At 41.5% G+C, this 27,485-nt stretch overlaps 2 long non-coding RNA genes across 2 annotated transcripts in view; both read left to right on the plus strand.

Moving 5' to 3' along the window:
* Window positions 1–2,509: 2,509 nt before the first annotated feature.
* Gm33059 overlaps window positions 2,510–27,485 on the plus strand; it is a 58,100-nt gene continuing 33,124 nt past the window's right edge. Inside the window, exons 1-3 of the long non-coding RNA XR_390459.1 lie at window positions 2,510–2,586; window positions 2,947–3,110; window positions 8,090–8,298. This is a non-coding gene — a long non-coding RNA (predicted gene, 33059). The remainder of the gene's footprint in view (window positions 2,587–2,946; window positions 3,111–8,089; window positions 8,299–27,485) is intronic.
* Gm33008 lies at window positions 20,521–22,578 on the plus strand. The gene is made up of 2 exons (XR_390458.2): window positions 20,521–20,870; window positions 22,308–22,578. It is a non-coding gene; the product is annotated as a predicted gene, 33008 (long non-coding RNA).

Below are 27,485 nucleotides of genomic sequence, written 5' to 3' on the forward strand. Positions count from 1 at the left end.
CTGGAGCCTGCCGCTTTCCTGTTTCGAAGCCATCACGTGGTCACCCTGCTACTGGACTCGAAGATTATTTGGCGGAAATCGGGCCCCCTTCTCCTGCTTCATAACTGCGTGCAGAATAGTAAAATTGAGTTTTGATCAGAATGACTGTCTTAGCTGCATCTTTTTCTCGCCCGCCTAGCCCTTCTTCTCTTCCAGGTTTCCAAAATGTCTTTCCAGCCTAGAACCCAAACATGTGATCGGCTGGCCGGACACAACAGCATATACTTTTTGCTTTGCTCTTATTTTAACAGAGATGTCTTTAGTATTTCATATTGAAATGGGATGTTCTTTGATGACTGAAGAATGCTCAGAGTCTTTAACTTCTAGTTTTCTAGTGAAAAATAGGGATAATGTTAAGATCTCGCCTCATATCTGTTATTTATTGTGTGATTTCCTTCTTAATGAAGCTAATAGTTCTGTGAACTCTGAAGATCAAGCTTGCTTGGCTGATTTTTAACATGACCTTACATTTTTCTTCCTAGCAATTTAGTTAAGGTTTGGGGGAAATATCAAATAGGAAATGACATTTCTTTTTGTTTGAGTGCTAGAGTACCAGATTTAGCTTTATAAAATTATGTTGCTATCTATATCTTTCTGGTCTTTGAAGCAATTAATTAACTCAGGTTTGGCCTCCTAGCCAGTGTTGCTTTCTTGCAGCTGGAGTGATAGTTTCCTTTGACTGTGACCCCTTCTGAAATCATTTTTAGTAACTTATATCTTAAAAGGCAAGCTTACATATTGTCAAAATATTTTTAGGATTAAGATCGAACAGTACAACCCACCATTGCCATCTGAAGTGCTGTTGAATGATAGACCTTCTCCGCCATCTTTGTGGGCTTGCTCTGTTGGCACCTGTACCCTGAGCCACTGTGGCCCTGGCAGCTGTCCTTTCCCTCCTTGCTAATGCTGGTACACACCTTACATACCCCAGTCCTTTATTGCTATTCTCCTCTGAAGTTCTCACATGAAGGGTTTAGTTAGAGTCTGTTTTCTAGGCATCGAAACCATTGCATCAACTCTTGCTTATACTGTTGTTCTGATCACCTCATTTCTCAAGGGGGTCAGTTGGAGATGGTTGCATTTGCTATTATCAAAAGTTTTAAGTTTTCATTGTTGTGCCAACTTTTGTTATTAAATGTACTGTTTTGATATACAGTAGGTATAATGTGTCTAGCTTTTATTAGAACTGGAAACTTTTACTAATAGAATGAGGAAAGTTACAGTGCTTCGGCAGGGATAGAATTTATAATGATGCGATGTTGGACCGACTGAGGCACAGCTATACGACATATATAGAATGTATTTGTTATGAGTTTTACCTTTTACCAAAATGAGCTACTATTTTCTCTTGTTTTGAATTACTTTTGTGTTATGTTTGTGATTGGTTTTGTTTGTCCAGCATGAACACCTGTTTTTATTCACCTGTTTTCATCTTTAAGTCTTTGCAGCAGACTATCTCTGGCTTCTTTTTTTTTTTAGCATTATTTCCTTTTAGGTGTATATTTTATAAGTGGGTGAAATTGATTACTCCCTCTCTGTGACTTAAGACAGGTACAGTCACAATTAAACAGAACATTACAATCCAACTACTGCTATTCTGACTAACCGGATTGGTCTTTTGAGGACTCTTTTTGGTTTTTTTTTGTTTTTTTTTGAGGGGTGGGCTATTATTCCATAAATCCTGTATCTTCTGGGATATGACTATAGATGCCAGTTTCTTAGGTTATGTTTTTGGTTTGGATTTTCTGGTTTTATTGATAGTTTATTCCTTATTTTAGTCTGTTGTTTTTCCAGTCGTTTCTCCCCTCCTCAGACCTGGACAGCAGACCAACTGTTACTCTGGGGCCTGCCTGTTGGGTTGTGAAATATAACACTCGTGGGCTTCTTGCTAAATCCTGTTCTAGCTTCACTCTTGCCCCGAGGCAAGTGCCTAGTAGTTGTGGTACAGAGGCAGTCACACCTCCTGTACTTGGCTATTCTTCCAATGTCTGAGAAGCGTGCCATCACTGCTGGTCCTCACTCACTGCTGGTCCTCCCTCACAGCTGGTCCTCCCTCACTGCTGGTCCTGGTGCTAGCTGTTTGGGACCCATTCTCTTTCTGACCCAGATGCAACTTTTATTTTCTATTCTGCTGTTTTCTAGCATTTGAGACATTGATATTTTGGTGCAGAGAGCAGTATTGTGACCTCTTCAATAGGAGTGGACTGCTTAGATTGTTAGTTGCTAAAAATTCTAATTCGGAGCCAGAGACAATTAGCTGGGAGGAGACAATGGATCTTTTGCATTCTTCCCAGCACCAGATTTTCTGTTTCTGGCAATGTGACATGCTCTAAACAGTAATTATTTTGTTCAATTCTCATTCACAAGGCTTGTCTTTAATTGGTGTATTATTTTGTTGCATGTGATAGATTATATGTCTATTTGAGTTTTTAAAAAATTGATATGAAGCTTTTGTCTTCTTTTGCTTTATAGATATTTTTGTCACGGGTGAAGAGATGCCAGAAGACACAATAACTTTAAAAAGAGAACTCTGATGGTTTGATTAAGGTGGGCATTTATTTAGCATGTTTTATATTCTAGGCAAAGCATCTTACTGGTTAATACAAATGCAGCTTCATTTTTTTTCCTCCTCCATTTAAGAGAACGCTGAACATATTTTTGCCTCATTCCCATCTAAGGAATCGATTTGTCTTGTGTTATGCGCACTGAATTGATGCTATCATGCCTCCGCCCCTGTTCTGTGCTGGAGATCCAGGAGTGCTCCCACAGCAAGTGAACACAATGGAGCCAAAAGACATGAAATTGGACTTTTTGTTAGATCACTAACAAAGACTAAGCTTTGTCCTCTATAAAACTCTGAAAGTTGCCATGCCTGAATTCTTTTTATGTATTTCCTTTGGTGTTCAGTGTCCCTGTGGGTATCCTGGCCAAGCTGAAAGTGGACACTGCAAACCTTCTGTGTCCAGAGAACCTTCCCTTCCTGGGATCTCACAGACCAGTGGAAAGGAACATGAGATGTGTGTGCCAGGCAGCCTTGCTAGGTCCAGCATCGGTTTTATTGGCATCTCAAGGTGGGTACTGGTCCAATTTCTTTCCCCTCTTATAAGACATGATCATATGTACTTACTGAGAGTCTGTTTTGCTATGTGAATTTGAACACACAAAAATCATGTCACATTCCTGGAGTATACCAGAGTCTCAATAAAATGTAAACTGTTACTGTTGGAGGAGAATCATCTCCGTTTATTGTCTCCTGACTCTAGGAAAGTTGTCCTGGAGCATTCCTTGGCCCCTTCCATTTTAATCTGCTCTTTCTGGACACTGGATCCTTACTCTAAACTTCCTTTTTCCAAAATCCTCATGCTTCTTCACATTCCCTTAGGATCGCAGTTCCTGCTCAGTTAACAGGACAATCTATTAAGCACAAATTCATGATTGTCTGAATTAGCATTTATGCTTCACAGGAACTGCTGCTTGCTGGTAGATATATACTGGGTACAGAAACACAAGGCACATTTGGGATTCAGGGGAATAGGGCAAATGTTTTGGTCAGGAAGAAGAAAAAAACTTTAAAAGTGCAAGATTTTTGCAGACTTTATGAGATCAAGATAGCTAGGAGCTAGATGGTAGACACTATAGATTTTTCTACAATGTACTTACAAGTTTGGAACATTCAAGAGTATTAATCATGTAAATAACAGCCTCCTCGATCCTGGGGAATGTGAGACAGGTTAAACATTTAGAACAACAAATGAGTTATAGCTTTAGACACACAAAATAAAAATACCTTTAGAGACTGATGCTCTAAACCCAATAAAGGTAATAACAGTTTTATAGTTCAAACAGAGTGATACAAGGTTGGATGTTGGCCATCTTATTTTATAGATGAAATGAAACACACCCCAGATCTGATCCACTGAGCTCTGCCCATTTCATAGGACACAGAGCAAGAGGCTAGCACTGTATATATGTTCAAGCTAGGGCTAATGAGGTAGGGAGGTTGCGTGGAGCGCTCTACAGATCCCCGGGGTGAAAATTCACAACAGAGACTGACCTCTGAGCCCAGATAACACAAACAACATGCATATCCCCTCTGGGGATGCTCCAAAAGTTCATACACACCTTCACTGTTTGGATTCCTTTTAAAACATAAGTATTTCAGCAGTATAATGATATACTTGCAATACTCATATATACTTATATACTGATATAGTGATAGACTTATATACATATAGGGCATGTTACAAGATTCTAAAAAAAAAATTGCACTGTGAATATACAGTTGAAGTTTAACCACTGTGTAGAAGAGCCCCATGGTATTGCCTTGAGAGAGAAGCTGGAGGCTTAGCTCTTGGTCTAATTTCTTAGAATTTGGTTTGCCTTATTGGCAGATCCATGCTTAGATTCTCTTTGAAACAACCTGCCACTTGTTTACAGTCTCATGACGGGGCATGCATTTGATCACAAAGGTAGCTGCCATTCCCATGCTTTGAACTTTATAGACCTTCATAGGATATAGTAATTCAGAGTGGGAAAGTCTTGATGTAGTCTAGAGAGATGCAAAGATGCAAAGCCTGGTAATAGAGCCTCCTGGGAACGCTCTCCAAGGTCCCAACACATGGATTGATGCCAGCAAAACCACATTAATGTCGTGAAGTGAGTTTTAACTGGTCTGCAACCTTTTAAACACACACACACACACACACATACACACACACACACACAATCTTCACCCACCCCCACTGAAACAACAGAAAAAACAGTATCTGGTAATATTTTTGAGATGCAGGAAAAGGTTAGGTGGTGGGTATATTAGGTGGTGGAAAGAGAAACAGGGAAGGCAGTCTGAAATTCCCTGATCATAAGGGAATTTTCAACAAAGGGCACTTGAATGTCAAACCCCGTTAGTGGCCACAGGTGAGTAAAGAAATAAGTTATTTGTAATCAAAGCAGATACCCAGAGCTCTGCCAAACAGTCTAAAAACCAAGTGGCATTTCTGATGCACCTGGCAAGGAACTCAGGTGCAGATCAAATGCAGAGGCAGCCCGAAGAGCCGCAGACACCTTGTGACAGACAGTGCAGACTGGCTGTATTTAGCAAAAGTGCTTGCTAGTTCAGATCTTTTGACCTGCTGGAAATTACACTTTATCATGTCCCTTGATAAGACACACACACACACACACACTATATATATATATACACAAACATACACAAACACACATACACACAAGAGAGGGAAGGGAAGGAGAGTGAGAGAGGAGAGAGAGAAATTCTTCTAGGGGAAGAAGAAAAAGGCCAACTATTTTAGCATTTGATACCAAACGCACTGGGGCTGCATTTACATACACACTCAATCTTTAGATGACCACATGGTAAATATTGTATGCATAGGGCCATCCTGTATTAGCTTAAATTTTGCCATTCAACATTTATTACTTCAAATCTTGCACGTCTTAAACCTTCCCTTTAAATATACATGCCTCTGGGAGAGTGAAAACATTGACGAGTACTATATAGTTTAGCAAGAGTCAGATAGGTACCAGCTCTCCAATCACCACTCAACACTTTCAACCCCTCAGTGCTTCCCACTGCTGTCAGTCATTGCCCATTTTACTCCAGATGTGCTGTATCTGAGCTAAAGGCTGGTCCACAGGGCCTCACGCACAAATTTAACATCGTTTGTGACAGTTACAGACAGACAACCGTAAATTGATTATCAAAATTCCTCAAGCCTGTTTTTCTCCAGTTATTCTCTAAGTAACTACTTTTTACATTTATAGTTGGTCTTAAAATGCATGCTGATTTCCTTCAAACAAAGTGTGCCGATTACTTTGCAATCTAAGGATTTTCCTTATGTGCTACACAGAAGTCTCTATTAGGAGAGCAGGGACATGTCTGTTTCCTAAGCATCTTCTTGTTTGATGTCAACTGGCTCAGATTCTGCCCCATAAGGAAGAGTATAATGCCTTTCAGATGCACAGAGCTTGGACATCTATACTCCATATTCCAGGATGCAGAGCTAGGTGTGGCAGGGAGGACATCAGGAAAAGGATGACAACTCTCTCCCTCTCCCTTCCTCTCCCTTTCTCTCTCTCTCCTCCTCTCTCTTTCCCTCCCTTCCTCTTTCACAAGGTCAGGATATTCACCCTCTCTGGGAGAAGTAGGGAAAGAAGTTAACTCATCTCTGGGTCTAGTCATTTCCTCACTTCCACCTAGAGACCAGCAAGGGAGCACAGGGCCAGAGATAATTAAACCTGATCCTTTTCAAGGGCATCAAGACTCCCGAATCCTAGCCTCAGGACTGGGTATTCCAGTGGCTTTTACTACACATTAAATATGAAAAGGAAATGGCTTGAGCTCCAGCCCACACTAATTATCTGTGGCCCTTTGCCTCTGTGCTCGGTGTCAGGAATTTTGAGGTCTTCAAGCTATAATCTGCCGAAAGAAAAAGAAAAATTCAGCAAGTAGGATAATAGCATTTGTCAGTTTCATTTACAGCTCGTTTAGGTTGGCTGAATTAATGAGTACCTATAAAGTTGCCTTGCAAGGATCTCTTGCGTAGCCTTAAAGTATACCACACAATTAAACATTTCTGGCAGAATCATAAATAGCAGAAGCATGAAAAATTACTTGGTTGGCATTTTTCATAGTACTATTTTTTCCAGTTGAGAGAATTCTTTGTATGGGTCAAAAATAGGCACGCTTGGAACCTTTGTGCCCATCATTGTCTAAGCACTTTAAGTTCCTCTCTGAGACTCATGCTTTCCTGCCACCCAAAACCTCCCACAGCGTTTGTCCGTGGCTCTCCTGTCTGCTCTGTTGATGGTTTGGGGCCACATCTAATCCTTCCTTGGGTTACAAGCTTTAGTCAGCAGCCACCGTTTTACAGCTTTGGATTCCCCACAGGACTTGGTTTAATGTTCACACACTTAAGGTAGTCAGTAAATGGTTTTGAATTAATCAACACCAAGGAGAAAGAAAGAGAACATTGCTCCTAAAAGCTTACAGAGGCTAAATTATCATCATTATTTATACTCTTTTAAAAGGCACTTTGTATATGAACCTGGTACCATGCTCTACTTTATATTACTTAATCATGTCCCCATAGTAAGAGGACAAGACTCAGCCCACGTAGAAATTATTAGCTTGTATTACACAGTTCAATTGCAAGTTTGAGTGTAGATCTATCATTCTAACTTTTATGCTATGTGTCCCTACAGATTATATGGTTATCAGCATGTTAACATGACTGCATCATAATCACCATGCTACATACTATGCCAAATTAGCTGTAATTTTAGCTGAATGCTCCAAAGACAAAGATCAGGCATGGGATGACATAGGCAAAAAGGATGCACCATCCCCTACGGAAGTGCATTATGGATGCTTCAAGATAGACTTAGAGGAAATAAAGTGGTGCTCTGCCTTCTTTTGCCTTGATATAGGGGTGACTGGCATAGGGATAGAATTTTGTAACATGAGATTACTAATCAAGAAAGTATCCCATAGCTCTTCTCTTGATAAAGAAGCAGAAAACTGGAACGGTTGGCATATTGTTACACTGAGAATATCTGATGTATGACTGTACTCTAACTTTCCCATCTCACATAACCGTGTGTCTGTGAGGTTCAGAAGTATGGATAGGCTTGGGGCCTGAGATGGAATAAAGCATGTGCCTGCCTTTGACTTGCAGAGAGTTGAGCTGGGGAAGCAGCTGGGTGAACAGTAATGACACAGTTGATTACGTATGACATCAGCTGCTCGTAGAAACACTGCAAAAGAAGGCATAAGAAAAGTTCTGAGTAATGGCCAAGAAAAAAAAGATCACATTGTCTTTAGCTGTATGCTCTGCTGGTACTGGGCTTAGGACTCAGAATTCTTGATCTTCCTAATGCTATGGCCATTTAATACAGATTCTCAGGTTGTGGTGACCCCCAACCAAAAAAAATATTTTGTTGCTGCTTCATCACTGTAATTTCTTTCCCTACAGTGCTTATAAGTCATAATATAAGTGTCTGATGTGTGATCTCAACGGATCATTACCCACAGGTTGATAACCATTGGGCTATCTGGTAGCAGGTGAGAGGAGAGTTTCTGGGCCTAGATGTATCTCTCAGAGAAGATGGAGCCTCTGGAGAGGCACAGAAGATGGAGACACAGTTAGCTGACATCAAGAATATATTGTAGCATAAGGTGGGCCCAAGAAGAAAGTCTCATAGGTAAAATGGATATGGACAACTAACATCAAGACCCTTAACGTAAGTGTCTGGGATCAGGTACAAACACCATGCTTAGGCAGAAGGTTTTGGACCTAGAACTGACCCAAGTCATTCAGTGATGTAGAACTCTGCCAAAGACCCTGGGGACATAGAGGTGCACATTAACTTGGTCACAAGAAACCATACAAGAGCCAGAATAGTACTGAGGCTTAGGCAGAAGCCTTGGTGTTTCTCGTCCAGGCTTCTTAGATCCCCTTGTAGTCAGAGCAAGGGTAGAACTGGCTCTGGAGCCTGAGTGTGGACTTAGGCCAAGGCAGATACTGCGGAAGGAAGTCCTTGCAATGGAGATTTGAACAAAAGGGCTCCAGGCATCATGGTAATCCACCAAGCTCATCCTTATCGCACTAGAGCACTAACCACTAAAGGCTTGCTTCCCATTTTATTTTGAGTAATGACATGGCGGGATGATGACATCACTGGAAAGTCACTGGCTGTCTTTTCTTCTGCTGTTGAAATGTGGCTTCATTTTAGAGAAAAAAAATTCTCTGTAGTTTCTAATTAAGGTAACTGATTCCAGCACCTGGAAAATAGCACTGTACTATTTAATTAATGTATATTTTTAGATAATTTGACAGAGGCTAGCCTGAAATTTATTTTGATGGATTTGCATTAACTATAATTTACCAAGCTAATTAAGTTGGGCAAAACTGAAAAGAGAATGCTTAACTTTTGAAACTGGCTTTCAAATATTCTTAAATACTTTAAAAGGCTCCACATACATGCCGTTGTTAGTTGATTATAATAACGATCATCATTATTTATTTTTAAAAAAGCAGCTTTTCAAGTGACATTTAGTTCATAGTTTACTGATTATCCTTTTTGAGTCACTAGGAGTGTTTGTGATCACAGACATTTTCTTTCAAGTGACAGAAAGCCAGCTTGAACAGACTAAGGCAAAGAGAATACCCCTTGTCACTTTCCCAGCTGCTAGAAGAACAAATGTCTTGACTCTTTTAAGCTACCATTGAAAAAATACCATAAACCTGGTAGATTATAAACAACATAAATTTGCTTCCCAGAGGTCTAGAGGTATTCTGTAATTAAGGTGTTGCACATTTAGTGTCTGTGAGGCCCTGATTTTTGGTTTATAGAGGGCCTCATGTCATGGAAAGGATAAGGCAGCTCTCTGTGTCTTTTTATAAAGTCATTGATCCCATTCATGAGAGTTCTTCTCTGACAACCCAACCACCATCCAAAAGCTCAACGAGGGTTATGAATATGGATGAGATGCAAATAAGAACAAGAAATTGCCCAACCAAGAATCAAGAACCCAGAACTAGAAAACTCATGGGCCTCTGAATCTCTGCTCCTTTGACTCTCACACTGTAAGCAGTCTCTTCCTCTGGGACAATGCCATCTAATGTCTGTCTTAGAGGAAGAGACAGGAGAATGGTGAGTTTGATATCAGCCTGCTCTGCATAGCAAGCAATTAGCTAACAAACACATAATGGAAAAGTGGTCAAATTGAGACATATCACAATTCTTAGTATGTGTGCATCTGGTACTAGTGCTTCAATATGGATGGTATAAAAGTTGACATAAAAGAGAAACGATTCCATAATTCAATAAGTTCAAATACTTTTCTCAGTAAATAATGCAACTATTAGCATTAGTGTTGCTATTCAGAACTGAGTCAAACAACGGAACCAACTGAAGTGTAATAGACCACTCAACAACAGCAAATGAAAACGTCTTCTTGAGGAGTCATGGGCCACTGCAAGAACTTAAAGACTAGTGTCACAAAGAGAAAGAACTCTTAGAATATTTGGATCAAGGAAAACACATATAAATAATCTCAGAGCCGAAGAGAGGATTTTAAGGAGAATCAGGAAACATTCCAATGAACAAAAGTAAAAACACAGAGCCTGGGTAAGACTCAGCTGAGCAGGGAATCTGTAGAGGAAATGTTTGAACAGCAAAGGCACAGGTCTTAAATCAAGCTGAGTTTATCTTGATAAGAACCAACACAAGCAGAAAGAAAGATAGACTAAGAGACGAGAAGACAGCAATGAAATTAGAAACAGAAAATAGAGAAAATCAATGAAACCAAAACTGGCTCTGTGGGAAAAAAAAATCAATTACACTGATACTTTTCTACTAACAATGACAAAAAGAGAAAAGTCCTATTTATTAATACCAGAAATGAGGTGGTTACACTGACGTCCTAGCTGTTAAAAGGGCAATGGACAAACATCTATCACCAACTACACAACCATACTTTTTTTCAGTTCATGTTTCTTAAGAGTCACCAACTACTCAAACCTACTCAAGAAGAAATAGATAATACACAGAGTCCTATAGCTAAAAAACAATGGAACCTGTAATAAAAATCCACTGGAAAACTCTCCAGGTACAGGTGGCTTTACTGGAAAATTCTACCAAACAATGACACCAGTTTTATATATATATATATATATATATATATATATATATATATATATATATATATGGCATTGGGACTTATTTATGAGGTCATCATATTTGTTACTAAACCAAGCAAGTATTTCAAAATCAGGAAAACTACAGGCCTTTGTGAACATAGGCGAGAAATCCTTATTAAGTAAGCTGGCTAATGAACACATATGAAGTCTATCTGACAACAGGAGACCAATTCCATACTTGAGAAGCATGAAACAATCCAGACATTATCAGTCAGTGGTAAAAGACTTACTATATTATTTTAACAGTTCGCCTCAAATAAAACACTGAAGTATAAATCTAACAAAACATGCATAGGCTCTCTGTAATGAAAACTGCAGAAACTTGTGAATGAAGTAGAAAATCAAAAGACTGACAGATGGTGAGCCATGTTGTGTTCATGTCTGAAGGCTCTTCAGAGTGAAGACACTGCATCTCAAATTTATCTAGAGCAGCATTTTGGGGGGAGGAGAGGTGATAAAAATATCCATACATAAAGTCAAGGATTTGGAGTTATCAAACTATTTGGAAAACAAAATAAACTTCAGGAAAGCATACCACCCAGCTTTAAGATTTGCTACAAAGCCATAAAAGAGGGTGGGTAGGGGTGCTGTGAGAATTCATCTTGTAGATTAGTAAACTGGAGCTCACAATCAGGGTCACACAGTTATGGTTGAGTGACTAATCAATGTTGAGTGCTATGAGAATTCATCTTGTAGATTAGTAAACTGGAGTGTCCACAACTAGGGCCACACAGTTATGGTTGAGTGACTAGTCAATGTTGAGTGCTATGAGAATTCATCTTGTAGATTAGTAAACTGGAGCTCACAATCAGGGTCACACAGTTATGGTTGAGTGACTAATCAATGTTGAGTGCTATGAGAATTCATCTTGTAGATTAGTAAACTGGAGTGTTCACAACTAGGGCCACACAGTTATGGTTGAGTGACTAGTCAGTGTTCAGAGACAATCCACGGGAGAAACAACAGCTCTTTCAACAAAATGGTTTTTTAACTAAAAAAATTATTTTATTATACATAAAGAACAAGTGAAAATATCACACAGCTAGAATAAAGTAGCTACTCAAACATTTGGCTGGACCCAAACTCTATCCATATAAATACATTTCTATTCATTTAGAATAGTCATTCTGAAGCTCAAATGATTTAATAGTAAAGATAAAATTTATAAACCCTTAGAAGAAAGCACAGGTCTTCAAGAACAGAGGTCAAACTTATAATTCTTTTTAAGTGGAGGAAGTATTTATTTGACTCATAAGTCCAGGTTACTAAACTGGGAATATTTACAAGAAACAAAAGCATGATTCATAATAGAAAAAAAAATGGATCAATTAGGTCTTAACAGAACTAAAACTTTCTGCTTACATCTATTAAAAAAACAAAAACAAAAACAAAAACAAAAAACTATCAACAATGTATCTAATCAATTCGTAGCCATTCAACAGCCAAATGGCCTTCAGTTGGCATACAGTGGGGTATTAGCAACAAAAAGACAAAGAAAGACCAAGACCAGGAGTGCTACTGCCTTAGAGCACCACACCTGGTGGAGCAGGTGATGCACTTGAGTTTATTCTCAGTTGTGCCTGGTATAACATCTCAGTGCCGAGCCACAGTACAAGGATGGACTCAGACTACATCAGGCTGTTAGTTCACGGTACTTTCCAGCCTCGTGGTGAGACTGCCTAACACTTTGGTGGGATATGTTCCTGGCACTAAGTGCAGTGCAGCTGTATAATGGAAAAGACAAGGCTAGAGTGATGAGGAGCAGGCCAGAGAACCCCAGGGGTTCAGTGGAAGGGTCTGCACTGGGATGGGTCTACATGGGGTGCTGGGAGTGACAGCTGTGATCTTCATAGAGAAATAGGGTAAAACTCATATGTCTGTGCCCCCGAGTAAATTGTTACGTCCACGTTGTGCAACTTTAAGAATGAAAATAAAGTCCAGGCATGCTGGCATAGGCCCACAATCTCAGAATTCAGAAGGCTGAGACAGGAGGATCACAAGTTCAAGGACACTCTGGGATATACAGGTAGACCTTGTTATAAACAAACAAACAAACAAACAAACAAACAAATAGATGACCATAGCATTAGAAGACTTCATCATTTACATGTTTTAATGCCCTAACATAGAAAAAGCCTCCACTCCCAAAAGAGTACTGATTTGTTTTACAAATCTACTAATTTCTGCAAGCCATGAAATACTGAAAGACAAGTGACAGGCTGGGAAAAATATTTCCTATGTGTTTAGTGGCTAATGTACATAGCATATTAAAATTTCATTTATATCAGAGATAAACAATGCAGTGTGTGTGTGTGTGTGTGTGTGTGTGTGTGTGCATATGTGCATGTGTGCGTGTTCTGTAAGACTGAAATAGACAATTCCTAGAAGAAAAACCTCAGATGGCATAAGCAAAGGCCACTTGAAAAGATGCTGAGTCACAAGAGCTACCACATCAAAGGCAGAGACACGTCTTCGAAAGACAGCTTCAACCAAAAGTAGGACCCTTCTGCTCAACGGTTCCACCTGTAGCAGTCTTTCCCATAAAACTTTTAGTGTCCCATAAACCTTTATATATAAGTAAAAGGATGCATGGGTGAGAATACTGTGATATTGTTTGTGCTAATGAAAACATGTAAATGAACTAAATGTTTACTATTGAATTATGACAGTCTGCATTAAGGAACATTATGCAGCTACTAAAAAGAATGACATAAGTCAATATTCATAGACAGGAGAATAACCCCTAGTAAGTCATGGGGTGAAGGGACCAGTGACAGGACAATGTATGTGACATCATGACTATTAGAGACAAAGTAGTTATAGGTGTGTGTGTGTTTACTTGCATATGTGTTACATGTATACATGTGTGCTGTATAAATGCAGGAATCCTGCTCCTCTTGTTGATCACAGCAGCTTCAGTTGTGATCTGTGGCTGAAGGCGCAGTATGAGCTTTCTAAAAAAGAAATTAATTACATTCATTAAATGTCCTTACGTTGGCATCATCTAAGGGAAGCTTAATAATTTACAAAGCTGTGTGGAAGCAGAGAGCATAGGGGCTCACAAGGCTGCTCATAGCCACAGATACGGAGAGTGTAGGGGCCCGCAAGACTGCTCATAGCCACAGATCTAAGGAAACCGCAGGGTAAGAACTTGAGAGGATCTGTGGCATTTACCCAAGGGACACATCAGGTTAGAAAATATCATTTTCTTTCCTCCATCCTCCCGAGTTCTTCACTGGCGGATCCTGCTGGCCATTGGAGAGCAGGCTTTGAGCAGCCACTGATCAGTGTCTGAGCAGAGGCTGGGTAGGGACAGGTAGAGAGGCATGGGAGACGGGCAAGCAAGACCCACTGTGTGAATATATGCCTTGTTCTTCTATCCTCTGTAAATTACTACTAGTAAAATATGTTATGTTTATAATTTTTATACATAAAATGATAGTTTATCATCTTATTTTTTGAGCAGGACCCCTAATCACACCCTCTCACAGAGGCTAAAGAAAATTGAGTTCCCACCCTCATAAGTACTGAGGTTGAGCAGGAAGTCAGCCAAAGTCAAGTCTTCCTCCCTTTTCTAAGGACCTTCAGTTTTGTTCAGGTCCTCTTTAATCCCCCACACTTCAAGATCATGTTGGTCTTGAGGTCTCCTCTCCAGTGATAGGCAGCACGCATGCCCGTATCCATGCAGCGAGGACAGAGAGAAACCTTGCTTGGGGCTGTTTCAGCTTCTATTCTGAAGGCTGTGACAAAAATACCCAAAGTTAACAACGTAAGGGAGGAAAAGTTTGTTTTGACTCAGTTTCTGTCCACCAAAACTCAGAACATAAGGTGGGTGGCCATTGTGAAGCCATAGACATGAAGCAGAGACTGACACTACTGTGCCGCCACAGGCAAGAAGCAGAGACGAATATGTAAAAGATCCCAGATAATATACCCAGTCGTCCTGCTTCTGGTGACTTGCACCCTCCATCTGCGGTTTTCTGGAGCTTCCACAAACTCCCCAACACGGTGCCACCAGTGGAGGAGAGTCACATGCTCCAGGACATTAGCCTGTGGTGACAGGAAAACATAACAGAGGTCTCTAAGAAGGACCACAGGGTCAGACAGAGGCTGCACGCTGCGCCAACAGAGGCATCTGAAGCCGGTGCCCCTGGCTCACTTCTCTCACAGAGAAAGCCTGAGCACTGAGGTGAGAGGACCCTGGATTCTTGGCTGATTCAAGCAGCCATTCAGGGCCTGCCATTCTGCATTTGTTTCCACGGTGTCTTCTTTTTCTTGGAGCACAGAGAGAATTTTATTTGCGTGCCCCATGGCATCTCGCTGTTTTCCTTCTGGTGGCTTTCAGGGAAGATGACCATTAGACGTATCCATAAAACACACCACACCCACTGACATGCTGGCTTCCCTTGGCCTACTGTGCATATGTCATATCCACTGCTTGACAGATGCACTCTCAGCAGGCCCGGTGCATCACCAGACCTCACCTTCAGAAGCATGGTGTTCCATCTCAGTGTGTTACAGCGTACTGAAATCCCACTTTGCTGCTCGACATGAGGTGCTACCATCGCTCTTCTTCTCTTCCTTCCTCTGCTATTCCTTCCTTCCTTCCTTCCTTCCTTCCTTCCTTCCTTCCTTCCTCTTCCTTCCTTCCTTCCTTCCTTCCTTCCTTCCTTCCTTCCTTCCTTCCTTCCTTCCTTCCTCTCCTTCCTGATTCTTTCATAACAGAAGGGAGATGGAAGTCAAAGGAAGGAAAGAGACTGAAATTTAGTATCCTGATACTGAATCTGAATACTCCTAAATTTGAATAGTACCTTGGGATTATTCTTCATAGAGAAGAACCTAACACCCAACACCTTCTCCTTTCTGCAGGTGGTACTTCTCCGTCTGAGTGTCTTGGCTTTTCCTCTAGGTCCAATAGGGAGGACTCACAGGCATGTTCCTGGACTACAGAGCTCTGACTTTACATGTCAAGGCTTATATCAGTATCCATGTCTATGTGGGAAGATGGGCTTGCCAGGAAGTATAGCTTAGCGTTCCTGCAAGTGAGAGGAGGTACCAAACCGACTTCAAGCCATACTTCTGCTAGAGTGGTTTGCTGAGAACACTCATCAGCCAGTCTCATCTCTAGTAACCACAGCAGACTTCAAACTCTGTCATTCGGGTGTATGGGGAGTCAGTCAGTCTTCCACACCTGAACTGCATAATTTCATCAGTGCCTGGTGGACAGGCTTTCCTCTGTGTAGCTATTCCTCCTCCGTCTCTCTCGCCAGCAGACCTCCCCATTGTGGTTCCTTCTTGCTGTGACAAAGTCAGGGATTAAAGCTGCCCCCCAGTCCTATTCCAGGAGCAAAGCCTCCCAGAAATGGTGCTCGCCTCCTTGTTGAACGGTGAGAAAGACAAAAGGCAGTTCCAGAGCAAGCATGTTAAAGAACCCTGATTCCAGAGTTGGACCCTTGGACACTCCCTTGACACCCTGGTTCCATAGTTTCTCCCTTGTATGTTACCCAGTTGCTTCTTAGCTTTTATTTCCTGTGTGACTTATTTACTTCATTTATCACTGGGAAAGGGCACGTTTTTGTATTCTCTGAATGTATCCTAAGTACTATGGGAATAGATAACCAGCAAGCATTGACTAGACTCAGCTCTCAACCTTCTGCTATTCAACTCTATGGATTTAAATTACTTTCTAGCTGACGTAAGGAAGCATTCTTTATATCCATCTAGAGAAGTGGCCCATCCTCCCCAAGTGACAGTGTAACCTGGCACTTCTTGTTTACTTTTGGTTTGCTTGACAAACCTCAAGCACTTCTTTTGCTTTTGCAAGTGGTCATGGCCTTGCGTTTATAATGAAAATGAAACACACGTGTTACAACATGAGTCAAAAAGTCAGAGCTGAACATGTTTCTTTGCTTGGCAACATTTTCCTTCACTGCACACACAAGCATATATTTTAAAAATTCACATGATACTGCCATCTGACTCATCAAATATTAATAAAAATAGAAAATTATCTTTTTTCTCAAGAAATATCTTCTTTCTACCACAATTGTAAGGAAGACCATTTGATTATTTCTAAGCTTTCCACACCACTCACGATGTCCCTGCAGAGAGACTTCAGTGTCACCAGCATGGACGATTACTGTCACATGTTACTGTGAGCAAAGGTAAGCAGGTATCTTAAGCTAGATAGTATATCTATTTCCAATGTGATTTACTTTTGCTTGAATCCTTGAGTTGTTGAACTGAAGTTGATAGCAATGTTTCACTGTGGCTGAGGCTTAATGAAGAGAGCGATATGAGGAAAACTATAATTCCTGGCCTTGGGACCTGTATGGAAAATGTGTTAGTCATCTCAGGCTCACTCACAGAAGCCAAATTTGTTATGCTTGTTTCAAATGCATTTTAATTCTGGTTTCTGAGTTGGCCCCAGTGTGGGAGGTTTACGTGTGACCGGAAAGGATGACTAACTGCCTGCTATCAAAATGGCCATCTGTAGTAGAAAACTCAAGGATTTAAGCAAAGAAAGCTGGAAATAGACTACTAGAGAGATGAGTTGTGGGGCTTGTTCTGAGGTCTGCTTACCTTTGCTTGGCAGTAACCTCATGGACAAGGTAAGCAAGGACAGGAGCAGGTTTTCTTCCTACTGTCACGCACTTGTCCTTGGGACCCCATTATGTTGCCTTCTGTCTTCTAAGTCCAAGGCTCCCAGAGGTGGTGTGTCTTTCAGTTGCACTGGGTGCATCTCATCTTCCTGATGGGAACTGCATCACTTTTATAATGGGAATTGAGAAGAGGCACTGCATATTGTACTAGACCATCCCCATACCCAACCTTGGGGGAAATTCCAGCATTCTCAGTGGGAAGGATTGCAACTAAAGGAAATGGGGTCATCTTTTACAATCTTTCAAAAAGATATGGAGCCGCCTCCCTCAACTCCGAAATCCCCTTCAACCTTGAGAAAAAGGGCAGTGGGCAGCCTGGAGCAGAGATGGGAGAGTTGTGGAGAAGCATGCTAGCAATGGGAGGGTTTCCGGAGGCAGCATGCCACTCATCTTGATCACCAATGAAAACAAGTCTGTAGAAGGGAATGTAGAGTCTCTAGGGGGCATGGATTTAAGTACCACTGTAATGGTTAAGCCCCAAGGGGGACTAGCTCTTTTCTTGGGAGATCTAGTACCTACAATTGGAGAAGGCAATGCTATTTCAAGACAGTGAACACTATCATTTTCAGGGACAAAATTCTTATTTAAGAATAGTTAAAACAAACAAACAAACAAACTAGCTGAAATCTATAACTAACTTAGTATCAGAGTATTGAATGTGTCCTTCCAAAAAGATATGTTGAAGCTCTAACCCCAACTCTCCAGGATATGACTGTATTTTGGAACTAATGTCTTTCCAGTGTGATCATTAAGGCAGGCCTTGATCTAGTAGGACTGGTGTACTGTTAAAAGGAGAAATTTGAACACAGGTATGAAAAGTCTCCATGAGCTGAAAGTAGAGATTGAAAGAATGCATCTAGCCAGCCAAGAATTGGCAGAGCTCTCCCCCAAACCACTGGAAGCTTGAAGTGAACCCTAGACTAGGTTCTCTCTGCTTCTTTAATCAACCCCGGGTGGCACCATTACCTCAGACCACAGCCTTCAGAGCAAAGAGACAATGTAGTCTTTTGTAACTATTGCAGAAGTCCCAGACATTAACACAGGTGGTAAAATAAACCAGAGAAATAATTCAACACTGAATGAAGTGTTCCTGGTGAGTTTTCTGTTGTGTGGAATTGTGCACTTGAGGGATGGGTGAGGAAGACCATATCTGAAGTCTTTCTCGAGATCATAATCACGGTGATTGCTTGTCCTAACACAGGACACTGAAAAGGAGCTGGCGAGTACAGGCATCATCAAGTGTGACCACAATATGCAGGACTTCTACCACGCAAGACTCAACTCTGGTTGTGTGCCTCCTATAGGTTTTGTTTGTTTGTTTGTTTGTTTTTCGAGACAGGGTTTCTCTGTGAAGCCCTGGCTGTCCTGTCCTGGAACTCGCTCTGCAGACCAGGCTGGCCTCAAACTCAGAAATCTGCCTGACTCTGCCTCCTGAGTGCTGGGATTAAAGGCGTGCGCCACAACGCCCAGCTCTCCTCCCATAGTTTACCCCCTTCCTTGCCATGCAGCTTGTGTCTTTCTAGAGGTTACACCTGCTTTACAGGTGGCTCGATTTTCTTAGCTGGCTTCCTAGGTCAGAGCAATTTAGGAAAAAGAGAGAAATTAGTGTAATTTTCAGTCTCAAGCTAAGTCTTGATATTATTGCTGCAACCTTAGCCATCAGTTTCCCTGAGGTATGAAAATGTTCACCATCAGGCGAGCGCCACAATTGCCTCCTCAGCCTCATTATCTTTATTTCTTTCGGTTGAGAGTTTCGCTTCTGGTGAGCGGCAGATCATACAGATGGATGACAAATACGGCGCGGCTTGCTCTTAGTGGATCAGTTTTAAGGTAATCTGTTTTCATCACATCGAGAGGTCGGCCAGTCAGTTAACATGAAGAAAATATTAAGGGCAATGTTCTTTCATTTAGGTAAGGCAGGAGATAACTCACGCGTTATTTTTTTTCCTACTTAAACACTAAAGGGAAGCTGTGAATGAAGGTTTGCTGAAGAAGAAATAGGAAGGAAATTGATTTAAAAACAAACAGATGCTGGTGAGATGATCTCCGGGAGACTGGGAATCTGGACCACTTAACTCTCATCTTTTTCACCTTCCAGTGAAGTGCCACCCACTTTTTTTTTTCTCCCATTTCATTTCAGCCTGTCTTCCAATACACCATCTGTCTGCTTCATCTGAAAGAGCTCACAGACAGAGTAGAAAATAGGGTAAGATAAAGGAGGCCAAATTGTGCTAGAGGGATTTAGTGAAGGTCAGCTGTCCCCTGCCCTTTTGCTTTCTCCACTGCTTCAGATTTGGTTTGCACATATAACCGGTGCTCCTGCAGCCGCAGAAACACAGTTCTAGATCCACAGTCACCGCAGTCCTGGGGACACAGACTTCAGTTAGAACCTCCTTCGAACATGACTGGAGTTTCTCACTGCTGCAGAAAGTAGGAAGTTCTGTGCACACAAAGGTGGGAACATGGTGGGCGTGTGAAAGCATCTTGGATGCAGGTGAGGGAGTGGAGCTCACTGACAGCATCCTACAAATGTGGCTGTTCTGAGGTGATGACGGACATCTGTGGGGCTTCTCATTCCTACACAATAACCTTAGGACCTTCTTCAGCTCACCTATTTCTATCGTTATTCACCCACTGTCTCTCTACACAGTCACTCATGGTTTCCCGTCATCTCATCCTGGCAAATTAACCCCTCCTAACCTGGAGGCTTGTTTTTGTGTATTCCCGGTGTGGAAGAATCCACCATGTTTGTTCTTTATCCACGGTGGATCTCACCAGTCGCATTCACCCTCTCCAGATCATCATCTGTCTGTGGATCCAGCCATAAATAAGTAAAGACTCCCTTCGTAAATGTCTGACGCCTGGAGTTATGCCTCTTAGAGCTACATTTACATTTCCAATCAGGACATCACATTGAATATTCATCGCGGGCTTCTCATCAACTATCAATACAGTCTTTTGATGCTCTGCTGGGGACCAGCCCCTGGTTCCTTCCACCCAGCAGTAATTGGGACTTTCATGTTCTCCTTAAATTGCTACACTCACTTTTACAAATTGTATTATTTTTCTTTTATGTGTAACCATTAATTTATGCTGGCTTGATTGCCTTCTCACAAACACCTTTTAAAGATATTACCTATTTACTGGGTTTTGTTATTATTATACTTAACACGTGGGAATAATGCTTTATTATTATTTTTTAAAGTCTCTCTCTCTTATTTTTAAGATGCATTGGCCTTGGAGATGAGGGAACTTCTCTATCTCTCTGATTTATTTGAAATGTCCCGAGTAGAGGAATCTGTAATGATACTGAAATGCACACTGAAGTAAAGATAGAGGGAGACACTTAGCAAACAATGGCAGCGATTACAGAAACAAAGAGAGAGGCAGGGCATGGCATCCCTGCAGGCGGGAAATTAATTGAACAGGGAAAGCTACAGAAGGACAGGTGAGCACTTCCCACTCCCCAGCGGCTGTCAGGTCCACAGCATGGCTTTGCTTCCTGGCTTTAAAGCGAGGCTTGGAAAGTCAGAGAGAAAAGAAGAAAAGGCAAAGGGAAAAGGGAGGGAGGAAGCTTGGGAGGGCACGGAAGAAAAGCCAACCATTAACTCATTTGTTGTTGCTCATTCCTAAGCAAAGTGCCCTGTAACACTTAGGTATCTTTTGAAACCTGCACACGCACTTCCTACCTGCTGTGCTCAATTTCAGAACCAGAGCTGTCATTAACGGAAAATAGCAACCTTTGTTCCCTCCCCAAGGCACAACATACTGTACCAGTTTGTTTTTTCCAAGAAGAAAACAAATCTCTCTCTGTCTCTCTGTCTCTGTCTCTCTGTCTCTCTGTCTCTCTGTCTCTGTCTCTGCCTGTCTCTGTCTCTCTCTCTGTCTCTGTCTCTCTCTCTCTCTCCCCTTTAAAAACTGGTGACCCAGACCCAAGCCACCCAAGCCTCCTAAGTCCTTTCTTTCCTTGTGTGCAGCAGTGAGGGACACACTATTACTGTGGTTCATGAAACAAGATTTTCTTTCCTATATTCTCAAGTCCCCCATGATGACATCAGACCACTTTCTGTAATGGATGGTTTTCATTCCTGATGTGACAGAGGCACCTTTGAAGCTGGATGAAGCAGGCATTTCCTTCAGAGACGGGGAGTCAGCATGGACAATTCTGGAGCCTTAGTTCAGGCATAGAGCCAAGTCTGCAAAGACTAGCCAAGTCTTTAGGCTTTTAAAAACTTGATTGGGATGATACATTTCATTCTGCTTGACTTAGTCTAAATTTTATACAGTCAAAATTTATATACATTTTAAACTTTGAGTAAATTATTATTCTAACAAAAGTATAAAATATGGAAAAATTAATGTATCTGAAAATTTATATCATTTAATATATGACAGGTCAGATTTATGACCAAAAAAATGCACTAGTAGGATATAGAAAGCTGTCTATTTATTGAGTTTATTGAGATGCAGTATTTCAGTTGCAAAATATAAAACTTGGTTCTTTTTGTGGTTGCTCCACAATATGGAGAGGTACTTTCTGGTCTGCTTCAAAGATTAGAACATTATATACTATTGTCTCCTCCCTTAATCTACCTGGTCCTATCAGTCACCTGCCCAGAAGACCATCCCACATAGAAACTGATTCTTGTGAAGATATCCTACCGAGATGGGAGGAATACTTATGCCTTTAGTGAGATAGGATACTTATCTTCCCAGAAACCCCTCCTTCGGTGTAGTCACTTACAGACACTTCCACATGGAGGCAGTGTTAAATTTGTCTGCCTTTTGAGTTCTAACAGCAGTAGCAGCAGCAACAACAACAACAACAACAACAACAAGCAGCTTACCTTTCCTTTGTCTTTTGCTCTACTTTTTTCTCTTTCAGGCAGTGTCCAGATGCCCGAGGAAGCTTTTCACAACACCCTGGACTTCCTCACTCTTTCTCTAAAGCTCCTCTCCCCTCTGCCATGACAATGTTTGCAGACCTCCATTGCTGAGCATGGCAGCTTTCTCTGACCCCAACTCAAAAGGTCATGGTTTCTTTCCTTCTTTTTCTCTATCTCTCTCCTTCTGAAAGTTGCTGAGATCACAGCTTGCCTACCCTCCTGTTTTTTTTTTCCTCCCAAACTCCAATAAAATTATCTTTGAGCTTCCTACTAAGTCCATTTTAAATTTTTATTAGTGAGAATAACACAAAGGGGAGCCATGATTTCTCAGGTAACAGTAACACATCGATTCTTCTCTGTGCCTTTAAATCTCAAGTTCAGATGTTTAAGTTCAGATGTTTAAGTTTAAATCTCAAGTTCAGATGTTTAAGTTCAGATGTTTAAGTTTAAATCTCAAGTTCAGATGTTCAGATGTTTAAGTTCAGATGTTTAAGTTCAGATGTTTAAGTGGAAACTTTAGGGTTCTTTGGAGAGTCAGTTGTGTTGGATGGTGTCTTGCTGGGGCAGACACATGAAGGAATGTTTCAGCAGACTTGTGAAGGAACATTTTGTCTCACTGAAGCAGACACAGGTGAAGCAAGACTCTGCTAAAGCAAGCACATGAAAGGACACGTGGTGATGGTTTCTTTGCTAATGACATGCACGTATTGGTCTGCCTTACATTGTGTAGCTGAGCTCCATTTGTCAGGACTCCATAGAGAGAAATTGACCAAAAAACTTCTGGTAATAGGCTGCGGCTTCCTATCGCTTCTGTGGACTCGGGCTGATTGGCAGAGTGATGTCAGCTGAGACAGACTCATGCACTGAGGCAAGACACCTGCTGAGGCAAGAGCCGCGGAGGTCACGTGATGTTTCCAGGGCATACAAAAAGGACTCCATGGACAGTGATGGAGACTGAGCTTGGCTTGCTTGCATAGCTAAATGCTTGTTGGTCTTGTTTCTTCACTGATCTTCTTTTCGCTGAGAGACACACAGTGCAGAACTGCTCCTGAAATCCCTGCCGGTCTGAATCCCTCCCGCCTGGCTATTCCTGCTAGGTCGTGCCACTTGCTGCTATCCTGACACTGTTGAACTGGGACGGGACTGCTTGTATAACTATGAAGTGTTTGCAAGTGGATCAAGCTGCTGCGATTTCCCAACAACACTGATGGGAGTTGCTCCAAAGAACCTTTCTAAACAAGTCCACTCCCGCCATTCTTTCTTTCCCACTACTTCTGGTGGGTGGTGGGCTAAAAGGGAGGTTAAAGCATTTAAGAACCATTATTGAAAATAGGATTTGAAAAAAAATTAAAGTAACAGACTATTCTGATGTAACAAAGGATTTCACCACCTAATCTGCAAGCATAGTTGCACATGGCTTATCTCTCCTTCTCCTGGGGCCATGTTAGCTTTCATCCCATGTCCTAAGCTCTGTCAACAACTTCTTCTTCTTCTTCTTCTTCTTCTTCTTCTTCTTCTTCTTCTTCTTCTTCTTCTTCTTCTTCTTCTTCTTCTTCTTCCTCTTCCTCTTCCTCTTCCTCTTCCTCTTCCTCTTCTTCTTCTTCTTCTTCTCCTCCTCCTCCTCCTCCTCCTTTTCCTTCTTTTCCTTCTCCTCCTCCTTCTTCTTAAATAACCACTCCATTCATTTACATCTCAAATGATATCCCACTTCCCAGTTACTCCCCCCAAAAACACAAAGCCACCCCATCCCACAACCTCCCTTTTTTCCTGCCCCTTTGCCTCATGAGGGTGCTCCCCCATCCACCAACCCTCTCCTGCCTCACCACTCCAGCATCTCCCTATGCTGTGGTATCAAACTTCCACAGGACCAAGGGCCTCCCCTCCCATTGATGTTAGACAAGACCATCTTCTGCTACCTATGTATCTGGAGTCATGGATCCCTCTCTGTACACTCCTTGGTTGGCGGTCTAGTCCCTGGGAACACTGGGTGGTCCAGCCAACTGATGCTATTCTTCCTATGGGTCTGCAATCCCCCTCAGCTTTTACAGTCCTTCCTCCAGCTCCCTACCAGGGTCCCTGAGCTCAGTCTGATGATTGACTCCAAGCATCCACATCTGCTGGTCAGTTGCTGGCTGAACCTCCCAAGAAGCAGCCACACCAGGCTCTGTCAACTTCTTAAGGGCCTTGTGTTTGTGTAGATCAAGCATGCTCTGCACAGCCCCATTCCCTCTCCACCCACTACTTATTCGGTCACTTTCTTTTATAGCTAGATCTTATATCCATATTTCCTGTCTAGATTGTTTCACTTTCCCATAGTTTGTTATATGTTTTACAATGGGACGTTTCTTTATTCTTTGATTTATATTTTTGAGTTTTATTTGTTACATACTAAAGTTACTGTCTTTCATAATTACTGTGTGAAATATCTTTCCAGGAGACAAGTTTTTCTTCTGGTTTGTAGCAGGCTTCCAGCTTTTCCTTCTCTCAGCATGAGATTCCTAAAGAATCTCCAATATCTTGGGGGTACATTGCATCAATACGCTGATGGCCAGAGAGAAGGACACACTCCACAACATGGAGAGTACACAAAACAAAACAAAACAAAACCCCCCAAAAAACTAACCAAAATAAGCAATTCAAACAAATAAACAAACTAAGTTAATACAGCTTGCCTAGAATTGATTTTCTCTATCCATAAGGGTATTTTTCTGCCTTAGGTGGACATTTCTTTGTAAAACTGTTCTGTTCTAAGTGTCTTTTAGTCCTGAGGCATTTCTTAGGTTCCTTTCCCCTCTGTTGTGTTCATATCATTTGCTCTTTGTCTTTAGGGACATTGCCTCACCAGGAAGACAGGGTAGCTACATTATAAATTTGTAGACAACAAATGAAAAGTAAAGCCTATTTATGGCTACTAGGAAAGATGGGTATTGCTTGGGAGTGGGGCTTTATTGCTAATCTAGTCTAAGTCATAACTGCGGGCACTGTTATGCATACAAGGAGGTGGAAGTCGTGTTAAGATTCTTGTGGCCAGCAAAGACATTGTAATTTATTACTGTTGTGCTGCTCTCTAATAATAAGAAAATGAACACATTATGCATCCATATCCTACATGTGCTTCCCCCACTCCCCGCTTTCTCAGACTCTGATGCTGATACACAATTAAGGTGCTCAGCCTTCATCTTATGAATGTTCTATTCCATCCTTCCTAATTTCCTTTATTCTGAGGCTGCATTCATCTGATGTTAGCATAGCCACTCCTGCCTCTTTAGTCCTATGGTTTGCATGAACACTCTTCAGTATCTTATTGATTTTCTCTTGTTTCTCAGCTGCCAGATCTCCTGAATAAAAGTGATTGCTTTCCCAGAGTGCCATTCTCTCTCCTTGCCTATATTTTTGGATGAGTGATTTTTAAAGTTTCATTTTTATCATGGGTGATTGTTGCAGGCTTTTAAATTTTATTATTCATGTTCTACTGGATAAAAAGTCAAAATATTCAAGGAAAAAAGTAACTCTATTGCCTTAAGTCCCCTCTTCCTCCAATGATGACCAGACATCTGATTTTCCTTTTTATAAAGCAGCTTGGTTTTGTTGCCAAGTGATTATTAGAAATTGAAACTTTTCTTTTAAACTGTGTGCTTCTTGAAATTGTCTTAGAAATCCACATCTGAAGACAAGGATATTGTTTGAAAAGTCAGAAAAACTCGTTTCGGATGAGGCTTCTGTCTGTAACATTGCCTGGAGAAGGCCCTTCAAACAGGATGGAAAAGAAGGAATGTGGGGCTGTGGAGTTGGCCCACATGGAAGAGCACAGGATGGGGATGCACAGGGCCTGGGTTCATTTCCCTGCTGCCCATGGAAAAGGCTGAACGCATTTGTAATTCTAGTCAGAGAAAGGCAAATCCTCAGAGCTCACAGGCCTGCCAGCCTAGCCAAAGTGGTGAGTTGTAGGTTCAGTAGGAGGCTCTGTCTCCAAGAATAAGATGCACAGGGATCAAGGGAGACATCCAATGTTGATGTCTGGCCTGCATGCACACACGTTTGTGCTCCTGCACTCACATGGTTCTATACTGCATGCATATGAACGGAAACATTGATGTGTACCACACATCCATGCAAAGGAGGTAGGGGCCAGAGAGATGGCTTAGTCCGTGAGTGAATTGCATGCATTGCAAACATGGGGAACTGATGTGCAGAAGCCACTTTAAAAAAAATCTGGATGTAGTGATTTATACTTATAATCCCATCATTGGGATTTTTGGACCTCGCTGGTCCCTAGCTTACTTGGACAGTTCCAGGATAATAAGAGACCCTGTCTCAAAAAGTAAATGTGACAGCTTCTGAGAAATGGCATTTTAATTTGTCTCCCAGCTTTCTCAGGCACAAACACACAAGAAATATATCTTGAGAATGAGAGGTCCTTTATTACTACAGTGTACTGTAGTGTGATTACATATCACAGATGATAAACTATAAAAAAGCCTAGTTTTCTAATTTTCCAATTTTACTTAGCTCAAAAGTTATGGGATTCAGCTTGTAACAACACACACACACACACACATGCACGCGCGTACACACTTGCCTGTGTATATATATATATATATATATATATATATATATATATATATACACATATATACATATATACTATATATGCCACACCCCTCTGCCATATATACACACACATATACATGTGTTATGTGTTTTGTGTGTGTGTGTGTGAGAGAGAGAGAGAGAGAGAGAGAGCAAAGACCAAAAGCCTAGGAAGGAGACTGAGAGAATAATGTGCCACGAAGGCAAGAAAGTCAACCAGGGTCACTGAGGGGAAGGTGAAGGCGGGATAGAGGAGGGAGGAGAAGCTACCAAAATGCATGTTCATAATGGCCAGAATAGTATACAACACTGCTGCTCAGTGTCAGTGTGACCCAAATCTTGATATTCCTGGGAAAAGAGAACTTCAGTCAAGAAACCACCTCCGTCGCATCGGCCTGCATTGGTCTGTGGAGCATTTTCTTGATCGTTGGTTAATGTAGGAGGGCCCAGATCACGGTAGGCAGGGCCATCCCTGGACAGGTGGGCTTAGACTGTATAAGAGAGGTAGCTGAGCAAGCCCTCAGTAAGCCAGTAAACGACTTCCCTCCATGGTTCGTTCTTTAGTTCCTACTCCAGTCCTGCCTCAT

This window comes from Mus musculus, chromosome 4 (genome assembly GCF_000001635.26).
Source record: "Mus musculus strain C57BL/6J chromosome 4, GRCm38.p6 C57BL/6J".
Taxonomy (NCBI): domain Eukaryota; kingdom Metazoa; phylum Chordata; class Mammalia; order Rodentia; family Muridae; genus Mus; species Mus musculus.